The following is a 12,754-nucleotide window of genomic DNA, read 5'->3' as shown; positions in this document are numbered from 1 at the left end:
CCTTCCAAAAACCTTACTTCTTCTCTCCTGCACCCCACCCCGGTTCAAATTCCATAAAACAATATGAAAACCTTGCATGATAATACCTGGTTTGTAATTGTGCTCTTGATACCAATTAATCCGTTTGAACTCCATTGGGCAATGCAACAAGATGATCTGGACTCTGCAATTTATTCTGCTACTGTTCTCGTCTGTTGAAAATCTAATTTCTCAAAGTTGGATGGTGTATTTTTAAAACGTATTCCCTTGACTTCTGCTTCCCTGTCGTCTTTGCCTGTGTGCAGAAGCCACCGAGGAGAGGAGGGCAAGGAGGGAAGGGGAGTCTTTTTGAGAGAAGGAAGTCACAGCCCTAGGAGGGATCTTCATTCTTGAATTCCTAAGTGTTACCCAAAAAGAGAATCATTAGCATGGAAAAGAAATTGATACTGGAAGATACTGAATTTCTTTGGATTGACCAATTTTTTTTTTCTTTGGCTACTTCATGGAAATGGGGGCCCTGGGACAGAATAATATCCGAGGGAAAAGGGAAAAAGATAATTTTTTTAATGCACAGCTGAGTTACAGGGTATACTTTTTTTGTTTGTTTGTTTGAGACGGAGTCTCGCTCTGTCGCCCAGCTGGAGTGCAGTGGCGCGTTCTCGGCTCACTGCAAGCTCCGCCTTCCAGATTCACGCCATTCTCCTGCCTCAGCCTCCCGAGTAGCTGGGGCTACAGGTGCCTGCCACCACGCCCAGCTAAGTTTTTGTATTTTTAGTAGAGATGGGGTTTCACCCCATTAGCCAGGATGGTCTTGATCTCCTGACCTCGTGATCTGCCCGCCTTGGCCTCCCAAAGTGCTGGGATTACAAGTGTGAGCCACCACGCCCGGCCTTTTTTAAAATTAATTAATTTATTTATTTATTTATTTATTTATCTATTTATTTATTTTTAGATGGAGGCTCACTCTGTTGCCCAGGCTGGAGTGTAGTGGCGCCATCTCTGCTCACTGCAGCCTCTGCCTCCCAGGTTCAAGCGATTCTCCTGCCTCAGTCTCCTGAGTAGCTGGGATTACAGGTATGCATCACCACACCCAGCTAATTTTTGTATTTTTAGTAGAGATGGGGTTTCGCCATGTTAGCCAGGCTGGTCTCGATCTCCTGAACTCAGGTGATCCACCCACCTCAGCCTCCCAAAGTGCTGCGATTACAGGCATCAGCTACACCCCTGGCCAATTTTAAACTTTAAAGTTCTGTTTCTCAAACACAGAAGCATCATCATGACAAGGGCCTTTCTTGGGACCATATCCTGCATCTTGGTCCTCGAATCACAGTAATGACCAGTGTTATGTAGGGGAGCTCTGCTGAGTGCTTGCTGTGTGCCCAGTCCTGTGCTGTCTTTTTTTTTTTTTTTTTTTTGAGACTGAGTCTGGCTCTGTCGCCCAGGCTGGAGTACAGTGGCCGGATCTCAGCTCACTGCAAGCTCCGCCTCCCGGGTTTACGCCATTCTCCTGCCTCAGCCTCTGGAGTAGCTGGGACCACAGGCGCCCGCCACCTCGCCCGGCTAGTTTTTTGTATTTTTTAGTAGAGACGGGGTTTCACCGTGTTAACCAGGATGGTCTCGATCTCCTGACCTTGTGATCCGCCCGTCTCAGCCTCCCAAAGTGCTGGGATTACAGGCTTGAGCCACCGCGCCCGGCTGTCCTGTGCTGTCTTTTTCCTTCATTCTCTTGAATCATCACACATGGACCCAAGAGGAGCCCCATTTTACAGACCCAGAAAATTGAGGCACTGAGAGGCACCTTGTCCACAGCCCCATAGCTAGTAAGGGCAGCAGTCAAGACCGGATGTGGTGGTTCTTGCCTGTAATCTCAACACTTTGGGAAGCTGAGGCAGGCAGATCATCTGAGGTCAGGAGTTCGAGACCAGCCTGGCCAACATGGGGAAACCCTGTCTCTAGTAAAAATACAAAAATTAGTCGGACATGGTGGCACGCGTCTGTGATCCCAGCTACTCAGGAGGCTGAGGCAGGAGAATCGCTTGAACCCAGCAGGCGGAGGCTGCAGTGAGCCGAGATCACGCCACTGCGCTTCAGCCTGGGTGACAGAGCAAGACTTTGTCTCAAAAATTAACAACAACAACAACAAAAAGGGCGAGGGGTCAGCAGTCAAGTCTGTGCCTAGTCTCTGACCCCAGAGCCTACCTCTTTTGGGGCGTTCTAGGCTCTGAGGCGACCTGGCCAGGCAGGAGGAGAAGCTAAGTGGGAGAGCCTGGGGGAGTGGGTGGGCCTTGCTTCCTATTGAGTTTAACTTACTGCAGACCCCCTCATACCTCATTGTATGTGTTGGGGAGATGAAGTAGGAAGTATTGACGCTATTTAAGACCATGGATTCTGGGGCTTGACTCCCTGGGTTCAAATCCTGGCTCTTTCATCAACTGGGTCTATGACCTTGATGCATTGCTTTTCTTACGTGCCTCAGTTTCCTAATCTGCAAAATGAGAATAACAGTATCTACCTCAGTGGATTGTTCTGACCATGAACCGAGTTTCTGTAGGAAAAGCATCCTGAGTAGAGCCTGGCAGAGGGTAGCGCTGTCTGTGTGAAGGTACTCTTCTTGCTTCCTGGCACAGCCATGACACATCCTACAGCTAGATGGCCAGCCCGTTTCTGTTTCTACTCAGGTTCCAGGACAAGCGCTCCCCACTCCCTGCCCACCCAGGAGAAGAACTGTCTCAGAAGTAGCTTCCACTGTCTGCAGGGAGCTGACACTCAAGCCTCGGGGCTCAGGTCCAGGAGCGGGGTCTCTGAGTGTGCCTGGCTGTTCTGCCCTCCCATTGCTTTTAGTCCTGTTGCTAGGGCTGCGTGCTGGATATGGGGCCTTCACATCCTTCACTGTCTTTCCCCCGAGGCCCCTCCAGGCTGACTTCGTCATCTTGTCACAGCATGGACTCTGCACGCTCATGAGCCCTGGCCCTGGTACTGCCTGGCCCATGTCCTCAGCCTTCGTTGTGTGGTGTTTTTCTCTCTCCTGTGTCCTCCCTGGGAGCAGAGCCTGGGTCACCTCTTTTATGCTCTACATGGGACCCAGAACCAGGCAATGTGTGGTCAGCTCTACGCTAGGGGTGGTGATGGCCTCCCTGGAATCCTTCAGATGATTTCATAAGGGTCGGCCCCTCCAGACCACACAAGCACACGAGCTGCTTCCTTTTTGCTCCACAGTTTCCTGGACTCATCTGGAGGCCCCTTCCATGTAACCACACAAGTCACCTTCTCAGAGCAAGAAGGGAGATGACAGTGCTGCCCCCTCCCCCATCCGCCGGGCAGCAGTGTCTCCTCCATGAGCAGCACAAGCGGCCTTTATGCTGCGGCCCCTTCCTCCTCCGCCACTGCCCCCAGCCATCCCCACCCAAGTCCCTGGCGACAGGGATTGGACATCTTGGCACAGGAAGCTATCTCTGCACAACGTACACTCTGTTAGTCTGGAGCAGCCTCGGGGGAGGGAGGGCCCCGCCAAGCTCTCTGAAAATGGCAGTGTGGTTTCCTTGAGGCTTTCCCGGACACTGGAGATGACGCACGCTTCTTTTCTCTTCTCCGTTCCCGCTGCTTCCCTGTCCATCCTCCCCAACAGCTTGTTACAAGCGACTTAGGGAAGAAAGGAATTCTGTCTTCCAGGGCAGCCCGCTGAGGAAGGTCAGGCCACTACAGAGGGAGCTGTGGGTGTGGTTTAGTTCTGGGGGGCGGGGTCTTCATTTTAAAACATTCTGCTTGGTACACTAAGGCAGCTCCGGAGCACTGGTGCCTGTGTGGCGCTCGCGGGGACATGTGGCACTTGGTTCTGTTTACCTGCGTTGCTCAGTCCTCACTGCCATCCCAGTATGGACATGGGAGGCAGAGGAAGCGCCCAGAGGTCATTCTTCTGGTAAGAGGCAGATTCAGGATTGCTTTTTTTGAGACGGAGTCTCTGTTGCCCAGGCTGGAGTGCAGTGGCGTGATCTTGGCCCACTGCAACCTCCCCCTCCCAGGTGCAAGTGATTCTCATGCCTCGGCCTCCCAAATAGCTGGGACTACAGGCGTGCACCATCACACCCGGCTATTTTTTTTTTTAATTTGTATTTTTAGTAGATTTGGGTTTTTGCCATGTTGCCAAAGCCTGTCTTCAACTCCTGAGCTCAGGTGATCTGCCTGCCTCAGCCTCCCAAAGTGCTAGGATTATAGGCATGAGCCACTGCACCTGGCAGATTCAGGATTTGACTGACTTCTGTCTAGCCAGGCATGGTGGCTCATGCTTGTAATCTCGGCCACTTGGGAGGCTGAGGCAGGAGGATCACGTGAGGCCAGGAGTTCAAGACTTGCTTCCATCTGATTCAGAAACCTACGAATAAACCTCCTCTGCCAGCCTCTAGCAATCATGGAACAATCAAGAAAGCTGGAACTGTCATCCCATTTTACAGAAGCAGGCTGTGTCCAAGAGCACACAGCAAGTGAGGAGCAGCTGCCATTCTACTTTCTGTCCCTATGAATTTGACTCCTCTAGGATTTGAACCCAGGTGCCCAGCTCCAGAGCCCGTGCTCTTAACTATCACGCTGCTGTTAAGTGATGTGCCTGCCTGTGACCCCAAGGGCTTAAAACTCTCCCCCAAAGTCATGTGAGAAGTGGGGTCAACTCAGTTGTGAAAAATGTCTAATCTCCTATGATGAATCCTTTGAACATTGACTATAGTAATTCCAATTTGTCAGACACTTTTTTTTCCCCCCTGAGATGGGGTCTCACTCTGTTGCCCAGGCTGGAGTGCAGTGGCATGATCTCGGCTCACTGCCACCTCCACCTCCCAGGTTCAAGCGATTCTTCTGCCTCAGCCTCATGAGTAGCTGGGATTACAGGCGACTGCCACCATGGCCAGCTAATTTTTTTTTCTTTCTATTTTTAGTAGAGACGGGGTTTCACCGTGTTGGCCAGGCTGATCTCAAACTCCTGACCTCAAAAGATTGGTCCGCCTCAGCCTCCCCAAATGCTGAGATTACATGCATGAGCCACTGCCCCCAGCCAGATGCTTCTTTAAAATCACATCTCATTTGGCTCATTAGGAAATGCAAGCCTAGGTAAAGAATCCACAGTGAGGGACAGATCGAGATTTTGTATTCAATGTTAACTGGAAGCAAATGTTTCTGTGAAAGATGGTTTTGAGCCTTACTCCAGATGAGTGTTACTTTGGTAAGAGAGACAACCCTTGGTGGTGCCTCATGACAGCGAGATACCAGGGAAGGGAGAAAGAAAGGAAAACTCCAGACAGGTGGTACTGAGGTGATCTGGTGGCCTTGCAGTTGTGACTCACTTCTCTAGCCTCACCTCCTGGACAGCCGACATGCAGGGTCACTGCAGGGGAGAGCTACAGAGCAAGTGTGACCTGTGCTTTAAGTTCCAGAATAAGGAGCGATGCTGAAGTCATGCACCCCAGAAAGTTATGGAAGTCCTAATCCCCAGGACCTCTGACTGTAACCTTATTTGGTGGTAGGGTCTTTGCAGATGTTCAGATCAGCTCGTGCTGAATTAGGGTGGGCCTAAGTCCAATACGACTGGCTACCCTTATAAAACAAGGAGGGAAGACGCACGCAGAGAGGACAGTGCCCCGTGGCCACACAGGGACACGTGGAGGGAAGATGGCCTTGTGACAGTGGAGGCAGAGACTAGAGTCCTGTGTCTGGAAGCTGGGGAATGCCACCGAGTGCCAGGGCCACCAGAAGCTGGAAGAGCCGAGGGAGGATCCTCCCCTACCTAGAGCCTTCGGGGGAACGTAGGCCTGTGGACACCTTGATTTTGGACTTCTGGCCTCCAGGGCTGTGAGAATAATTCCCTGTAGTACTTCATCACGGCAGCTGTTAAGAAACCAGGGCATCGAGTCTCCCCACCTCGATCGGCGTCTTCTCTGTCCCTGAGGTCCTCTCTTAGCTTTCTCCACTTCCTCTCACAGTGGACACAAAGCCCCAAGGCCACTTTTTTTCCCCTCTTTTTAAATTAAAAAAAATTTTTTTTATACATATATTTATTTATTTATTTTGAGACAGGATCTCTCTCTGTTGCCCAGGCTGGAGTGCAGTGCCACCATCTCAGCTCACTGCAACCTCCATCCCCTGGGTTCAAGCAATTTTCATGCCTCAGCCTCCCGAGTAGCTGGGATTACAGGCGCCCGCCACCACAGCCAGCTAATTTTTGTATTTTTAGTAGAGATGGGGTTTTACCATGTCGGCCAGGCTGGTCTCAAACTCCTGGCCTCAAGTGATCTGCCCGCCTCGGTCTCCCAATGTACTGGGATTACAGGCATGAGCCACCACGCCCGGCTCTGGGGCCACTCTCTGTGCCTCTGCATCTGTGTTCCCCATCCCTTTGGTAACTTCTATTTTTTATTTCAGGAGTGGGTTAAAGTTTCCGATTTTGTTTGGTTTTGTTTTGTTTTCCTTAAGCCTCTCTCAGTTCAGTCTGGACCAACTTGGAGAAGAGCGGCGGCTTTCTCTCCTTTTTTCTGTGGCCGCCTTCAGACGCTGGCCCATGGGAGAGTCAGGGCTGTCCCCCGTATTGGAGCTATTAAACTGTCGTAAGAAAGAGGCCTTTGTCACGGGAAACACGGCACTCAGCTCAGTCACAGAGACAGATTGTGCCAGAAAACAAACAACAAAAAAAAAAGGTTCAACCACAGCATTCTTTGGGACTTCAGTCATCCGCCTCCCGCTTGTTCTTAAAAGACGAATTTCCTTTCTTCCGTGTAATTCCATCAGATAGGTCGTCAGGTTTTCAGTCTGTCCAGAACTGAATGCTGGGGGCCCTACCCTGCCATCTGCGAGGGGCCTCCGCCCAACACCCTGCTTGCATGACCTCATGCCTGCAGGTTGGGAACCCTGGGGCTCCCTTGAGCCTTTTTGGGGCGGGTCAGGGAGGGTGTGAGGAGAACGAGGGTGGGGGTTAGGTATTTTTTCACACTCACCATTACCTGCCTGTGCACTTAAAAAAATGATCAAGATGGTACATTTTGGCCAGGCATGGTGGCTCACATCTGTAATACCAACACTTTGGGAGGCCAAGGCGGGTGGATCACTTGAAGTCAAGAGTTCAAGGCTGACCTGGCCAACATGGTAAAACCCCGTCTCTACTAAAAATACAAAGAGTAGTCGGGTGTGGTGGCACATGCCTGTAATCCCAGCTACTCAGGAGGCTGAGGCATGAGAATCGCTTGAACCCGGGAGGCGGAGGCTGCAGGGAGCCAAGATCACAGCACTGTACTCCAGCCTGGGTGACAGAGTGAGACTCCCCCAAAAATAAAAAATAAAAATGGGCCAGGCGCAGTGGCTCACGTCTGTAATCCTAACACTTTGGGAGGCCGAGGTGGGTGGATCGCGAGGTCAGGAGATCGAGATCATCCTGGCTAGCACAGTGAAACTCCATCTCTGTTAAAAATACAAAAAATTAGCCGGGCGTGGTGGTGGGCACCTGTGGTCCCAGCTACTCGGGAGGCTGAGGCAGGAGGATGGCGTGAACTCGGGAGGTGGACGTTGCTGTGAGCTGAGATTGCGCCACTGCACTCCAGCCTGGGTGACAGAGCAAGACTCCGTCTCAAAAAAAAAAAAAAAAAAAAAGATGGTACATTGTATGTTATGTATACATTAATCATTAAACACTAATTCCCCATTCCCTATCTTCCCCCAGCCCCTGGCAGCTGCCATTCTCTTTCTGTCTCTATGAATGTGACTCTTCTAGGGACCTCATAAGTGGCATCACACAGTGTTTGTCCTTTTGTGTCCGGCCTATTTCACTTAGCATCATGTCCTCAGGGGTCATGATGTTGTTACATGGGTCATAATTTCCTTCCTTCGAAGGCTGAACAATATTCTGTTGCACAGATGCCCCATTTTGTTTGTCCATTCATCTGCCCATGAACACTTGGGCTGTTTCACCTTTTAGCTCTTGTGAATAATGCTGCTTGTGAACATGAATGTACCAATATCTCTTCAAGACCACTTGAAGTTCTTTGGGGTATATGACCAGAAGGCGGCATTGCTAAATCCTATGGTACTTTGATTTTTAAGCTTTTGAAGAACTTAGTCATGGCACATCTTATCTGCCATTTAACACTGTGCCCTTGGGCAAAGGGGTACTTCCTGGAGGAGCGAGCCTCTCGCGGGCTCCCGGGGCCCCTTTCGTGGCTGGGTGCATGGAATGCATGCAGCCAATCCTGACCTCCTCTTGAGTGCAGACCCTGGGATGCTGCACTGGTCACACACCCGTGGAGCTGGCCCTGAGTGAGAGAGAGTAGAAATCACGAGAGGAAATATTGTGAGCATGAAAGGGCTACGTGGATGCAGGATGTGAGGTGAAGTGGTTTAGAATGTGTACATGTAAAGATCCGTGATTCCATGCTTTCCCAGCAATTGCTGTTTAACCAAATGAACCTCTCACTGTTAACCTCACAAGTACGGCCACGTTCCTTCTTCAGCAAGGCAGGTGAAACGCTCCACGAACCCACATCTGAAACCAGGCAGTCCGCAGGAGGTGAACAGCTGCAGACTGTGTCATCCACCTTCCTGAAAGGTTTGGGGACAGCCCCATAATCACAAAAAGGTGGTGGTCTCTGGTCTTTACCAAGGAGGCCCAACACAGACACGGTGTGCACACTCAAGCTCTTTGTCCTTGTTAAGGCTCAGTTTCCTCATCTGTAAATGGGATTTCCTGAAGGGGTAAATGAAAGTGGAAGGAAAGCCCTTGGGTGGTGCTGGTTGCATAGCAAGCACTCAGCAGGAGGTGGATGTTGACACTGTCAGCAGCAGGGTTGCAGACTTGGCTGCTGTGCTTCTTACCTGCTTCCTTCCTTTTTTGGTAGCCCATTATTGAACAGTATTAGGCTGGTGCAAAGCAAAATTGTGGTTTTGGCCATTACTTTCATTGGCAAAACCCGCAATTAGTATTATTATTATTATTGTTTTTTTGAGACAGAGTCTTACTCTGTTACCTAGGCTGGAGTGCAGTGGCATGATCTCAGCTCACTGCAACCTCCACCTCCCAGGTTCAAGCTATCCTTCCGCCTCAGCCTCCCAACTAGCTGGGAGTACAGGTGCGCGCCACTACACCCAGCTAAGTTTTGTGTTTTTAGTAGAGATAGGGTTTCGCCATGTTGGCCAGGCTGGTCTTGAACTCCTGACCTCAGGTCATCCACCTGCCTCAGCCTCCCAAAGTGCTGGGATTATAGGCGTGAGCAACAGTACCCAGCCTGAGCCACCACACCTGGCCAAAAACCACACTTTTGCAGCCAACCTAATATCTATGCACACCTTTGTGGTGGACTGTAGATCTAAATTTGAGGTCCCTGACATTATTATTTACCAGCTGGGTGAGCTTTGAAATGTCATTTAACTTCTCTGGGCCTCAGTTTGCTTTTTTAAAATCTGTATAATGGGCCTATGAATGACTCCCGGATCACAGTGTTGGGGGATTCAGTGAGAGGGCACTTGCAAAGCATCTAGCACAGCCCTGGAATGAAAGAAGTTATAGCTGTTATTATCACCCTCAGATGATGGCAGGGAGGTGATGGAAGAACACTGCAGGGGAAGGATTTGGTTTCACCATTTCATAAGTATAATAAAATCAACTGGACTTGGGGTCCAATTCGATATTGAGGTTGAGAATAGCTAGAAACCCGTCCCAGTTTTTTTTATGGGTACAGCTAGTTGGCTATTAATACTTTTCACAGAGATTGGGATCCAGAGGAGGAGGAGGAGGAGGAAGAGGAGTTTGATGACTGAGTTAAGGGCAAGGTATGAGAACCCTTTGGGCCTCCCTCTGTTGACCTGGCAATCACTAATCTGTATTAAGGGTAGTGTGGTTCATGACCCCCACTTTGTCTAGGACAGTGGTGTGGGGCTGCTGCCTCCCCCTGGAAAGTCTCCCGTCTGCGCCCTGGCTGGGAGTGCAGGAGAAGCTGCTGCTTTGTAAGATGCAAGCCCACTATCAAGGTCACCAGTGATCTTTGTGGATGGAGAAACAGGGAGATGCTGCCGCTCACCTGTGCTTGGTTCCCACCTCATTACCCAGTTTCTGACTCAGGCTTTAGGACTGTGGCTCCTAATCTTTCAGCCTAGATTCTCACTCCGTTACAAACCTGGTCTGTGGATCCAGAAGTCTCCACCACGAACTCCACGGGCTAAGTCTTATCACCCCAGGCTTCAATGCCATGTCTTGCCTGCTCGAACGTGCTTCTTCCTGTTTTCCTTCCCCTGTACCTGGACTCTTAGGACTGTCTTGTCTGCTTGAATCTTGAGCTGCTAATCCATCCTTCCTTATTGGCACTGACTTCCATCGCCCCCTCATCTCCAGGGTCTTGACCTTGGTTTCCCGCCCTGGACTTACCTGCCTTCCTGACACCGACTGACTTCACCTCTCCCTGTGCCGCTGTGTCATGTCTTATCTGTCCCTATTGTGGATCTGGATTCCTTGGCCTGTCTCACCCTGCTACTGATCATACTCCACTCTGACCCACAATATAGATTTTTCAAGGTAAACATTTTTTAAAAAAATGTTTCACTCTGTGGTCTAGTAAAATACATGAACGTGTATCCTTTGAGTAAGGGTCTTTGTGGGTGGAGAAGCAAGGAAGTACCGCAGCTTTCCAGGGGAGGGTCACCTTCAAGCTTTGTGGAAAGTTCCTCATGTCACCTGGCGAAGCACTGGAAACCTTTCAAAGCACACTGAAAATTCAAACATCAAAACTCACAAACACTGCTTTCTGGTAAGGCCATCCAAAATTTTAGCTGGATCCAAGACATCCTGCAAATGTTCTCTCCATATTGCCTTTTAGATCACCTTCTATTAAAACACAAAAACTCTATTAACTGAAACTCAGTAGAAGCTTTCAAAAAAATGAAGGAAGGGTTGACCTTTGTTATTATTTTGTCTTTGGTATTTCAAGATGGAGTGAGAACTGGCCTCTAGCATTTGGTAAAGACCTTACGCTGCCCAGCGAGGTTGGCTGAGTTACCCCTGGCAGGCCAGCTCAGATAGGCAGGCAGGCCCTGCCACAGGCAGATGACAACAGGTAGAAGAAGTCCACATATTTCACATGTCTTTGGAGCCTGTTCCCTGTCTGTCTGCCTTCTTGAACACCCCAGTCCTTTCTCTATAGGTTTCTGGCTCAGCCCATCTGCTCCCTCTCAACTTAATGGCAACAACTTTGAGGCTCCTGAAACGAATGTGCTTGCATGGGGAGGCAGCACTCTTTGTCCCACCTCTGCCAGCAGACCTCGTAGGACAGGACATCAGTCTAATCCCTTACTAAACCCTGTGCTTTGCAGCCTTCATTTTAACTGCTTCTGTTCAAGGTACAGCAGCATCTTCTCAATTTAAGGGCCTTCCCATCCGTTTAGAAAGCAGGAGACGGAGAAAGCTTCCTTTCTTGCACAAGTCTATTCCTTTCTACTTCTGGCTGTTCATGTCTTTCATTGGAATTTTCTAAAATTGAGCACAGGCCACGCATCTGAATTTTTCCTGCCATTTCTCCCCAGAGCTGTGACCATCGAGGGGCAGCCAGGGGAGATGTCACTCACGGTGTTGCTCAACCTGATGGGAATCTCCAGCTTTGCAGCCTGAATGTTCCTCTGTCCCCACCGCCTGCACTCAAGGGCTTCCGGGAAGCTATTGCCCCACGGTTAGGTCTTGTTACTTGCAGTACTCCACTTACAGTGCCAGTTCTGTAGTATTTAGAATATGCGTTTGCTCTTTGTAACAGAATCTAAATTTATAATGGTATAAATAAGAAGTTGATTTCTCTCTCACCTAGAGTTAAGTAGCATGACACCATGGTCATCTGTGACTTAGATTGTGTCTAGATTTCTACTTTACCATCTCTAGCTCCTTGGTCCAAAGTGGTACTCAACCATCATTTCCGCATCCCAAATAGTGGGATGGAGGCAGAGGGAGTAAAGAAGAAGTACACTTCTTCCCTTTAAGGACCTTATCACCCCAGGCTTCAATGCCATGTCTTGCCTGCTCAAACGTGCTTCTTCCTGTTTTCCTTCCCCTGTACCTGGACTCTTAGGACTGTCTTGTCTGCTTGAATCTTGAGCTGCTAATCCATCCTTCCTTATTGGCACTGACTTCCATTGCCCCTCATCTCTGGGGTCTTGACCTTGGTTTCCCGCCCTGGACTTACCTGCCTACCTACCAACTTCCAGAAGTTACACCCATCTTTTCCCCTCCACATTTTTTTGACCAGAAACTTAGTTACATGATCTCAGCTAGCTGCAACGAGGCTGTCTTTATACCATGCAACCCATGTGTCCAGCCAAGGATCAGGGATTCTTTTCTTATTGAGAAATGGATAAGGGAATAATGAGTAGAGCCTGCCTTAGGCAACCACGCTGAGTCCTGAGGATTGCATAAGAATTAGGCAGGCAGGTGGGGAAGGAGGAAAGGGTGAGGCTGCAAAGGTAGGCAGGACCCACATCATCAGAGGCCTTGCATACTGTATGAGGGTTGTGTAATTCTGTCTCAAGAGCAAAGCAGACACTAAAGGGCTTTAAAAGGGGGAGGGAGGATGTGATTGGAATTGTATTCTAGGAGCATCACTTTGAGCCATTTGGTTTAAAATAGCATCTTGCTAGAAGCCCTGTGTGAAGACATTAAAATGATGAAAACTTGCTCAACAATGCTAAAAATAAAGACAGCAACATCTGGGCAGAATTTCCCCTAATTTTAAAACCAGTGGTGGAGTTGGATGAAGAAAAATCAAATTCTCATTCA

At 49.5% G+C, this 12,754-nt stretch overlaps 1 protein-coding gene across 15 annotated transcripts in view; it reads left to right on the top strand.

The window, feature by feature from the left end:
* SLC39A11 (solute carrier family 39 member 11) overlaps positions 1–12,754 on the top strand; it is a 564,073-nt gene that overhangs the window by 491,896 nt on the left and 59,423 nt on the right. The window lies entirely within an intron of this gene.

This window comes from Macaca fascicularis, chromosome 16, assembly GCF_037993035.2.
Source record: "Macaca fascicularis isolate 582-1 chromosome 16, T2T-MFA8v1.1".
Taxonomy (NCBI): domain Eukaryota; kingdom Metazoa; phylum Chordata; class Mammalia; order Primates; family Cercopithecidae; genus Macaca; species Macaca fascicularis.
Note: the sequence above shows the minus strand (reverse complement) of the source record. Positions and strands in the feature narration are given on the sequence as shown.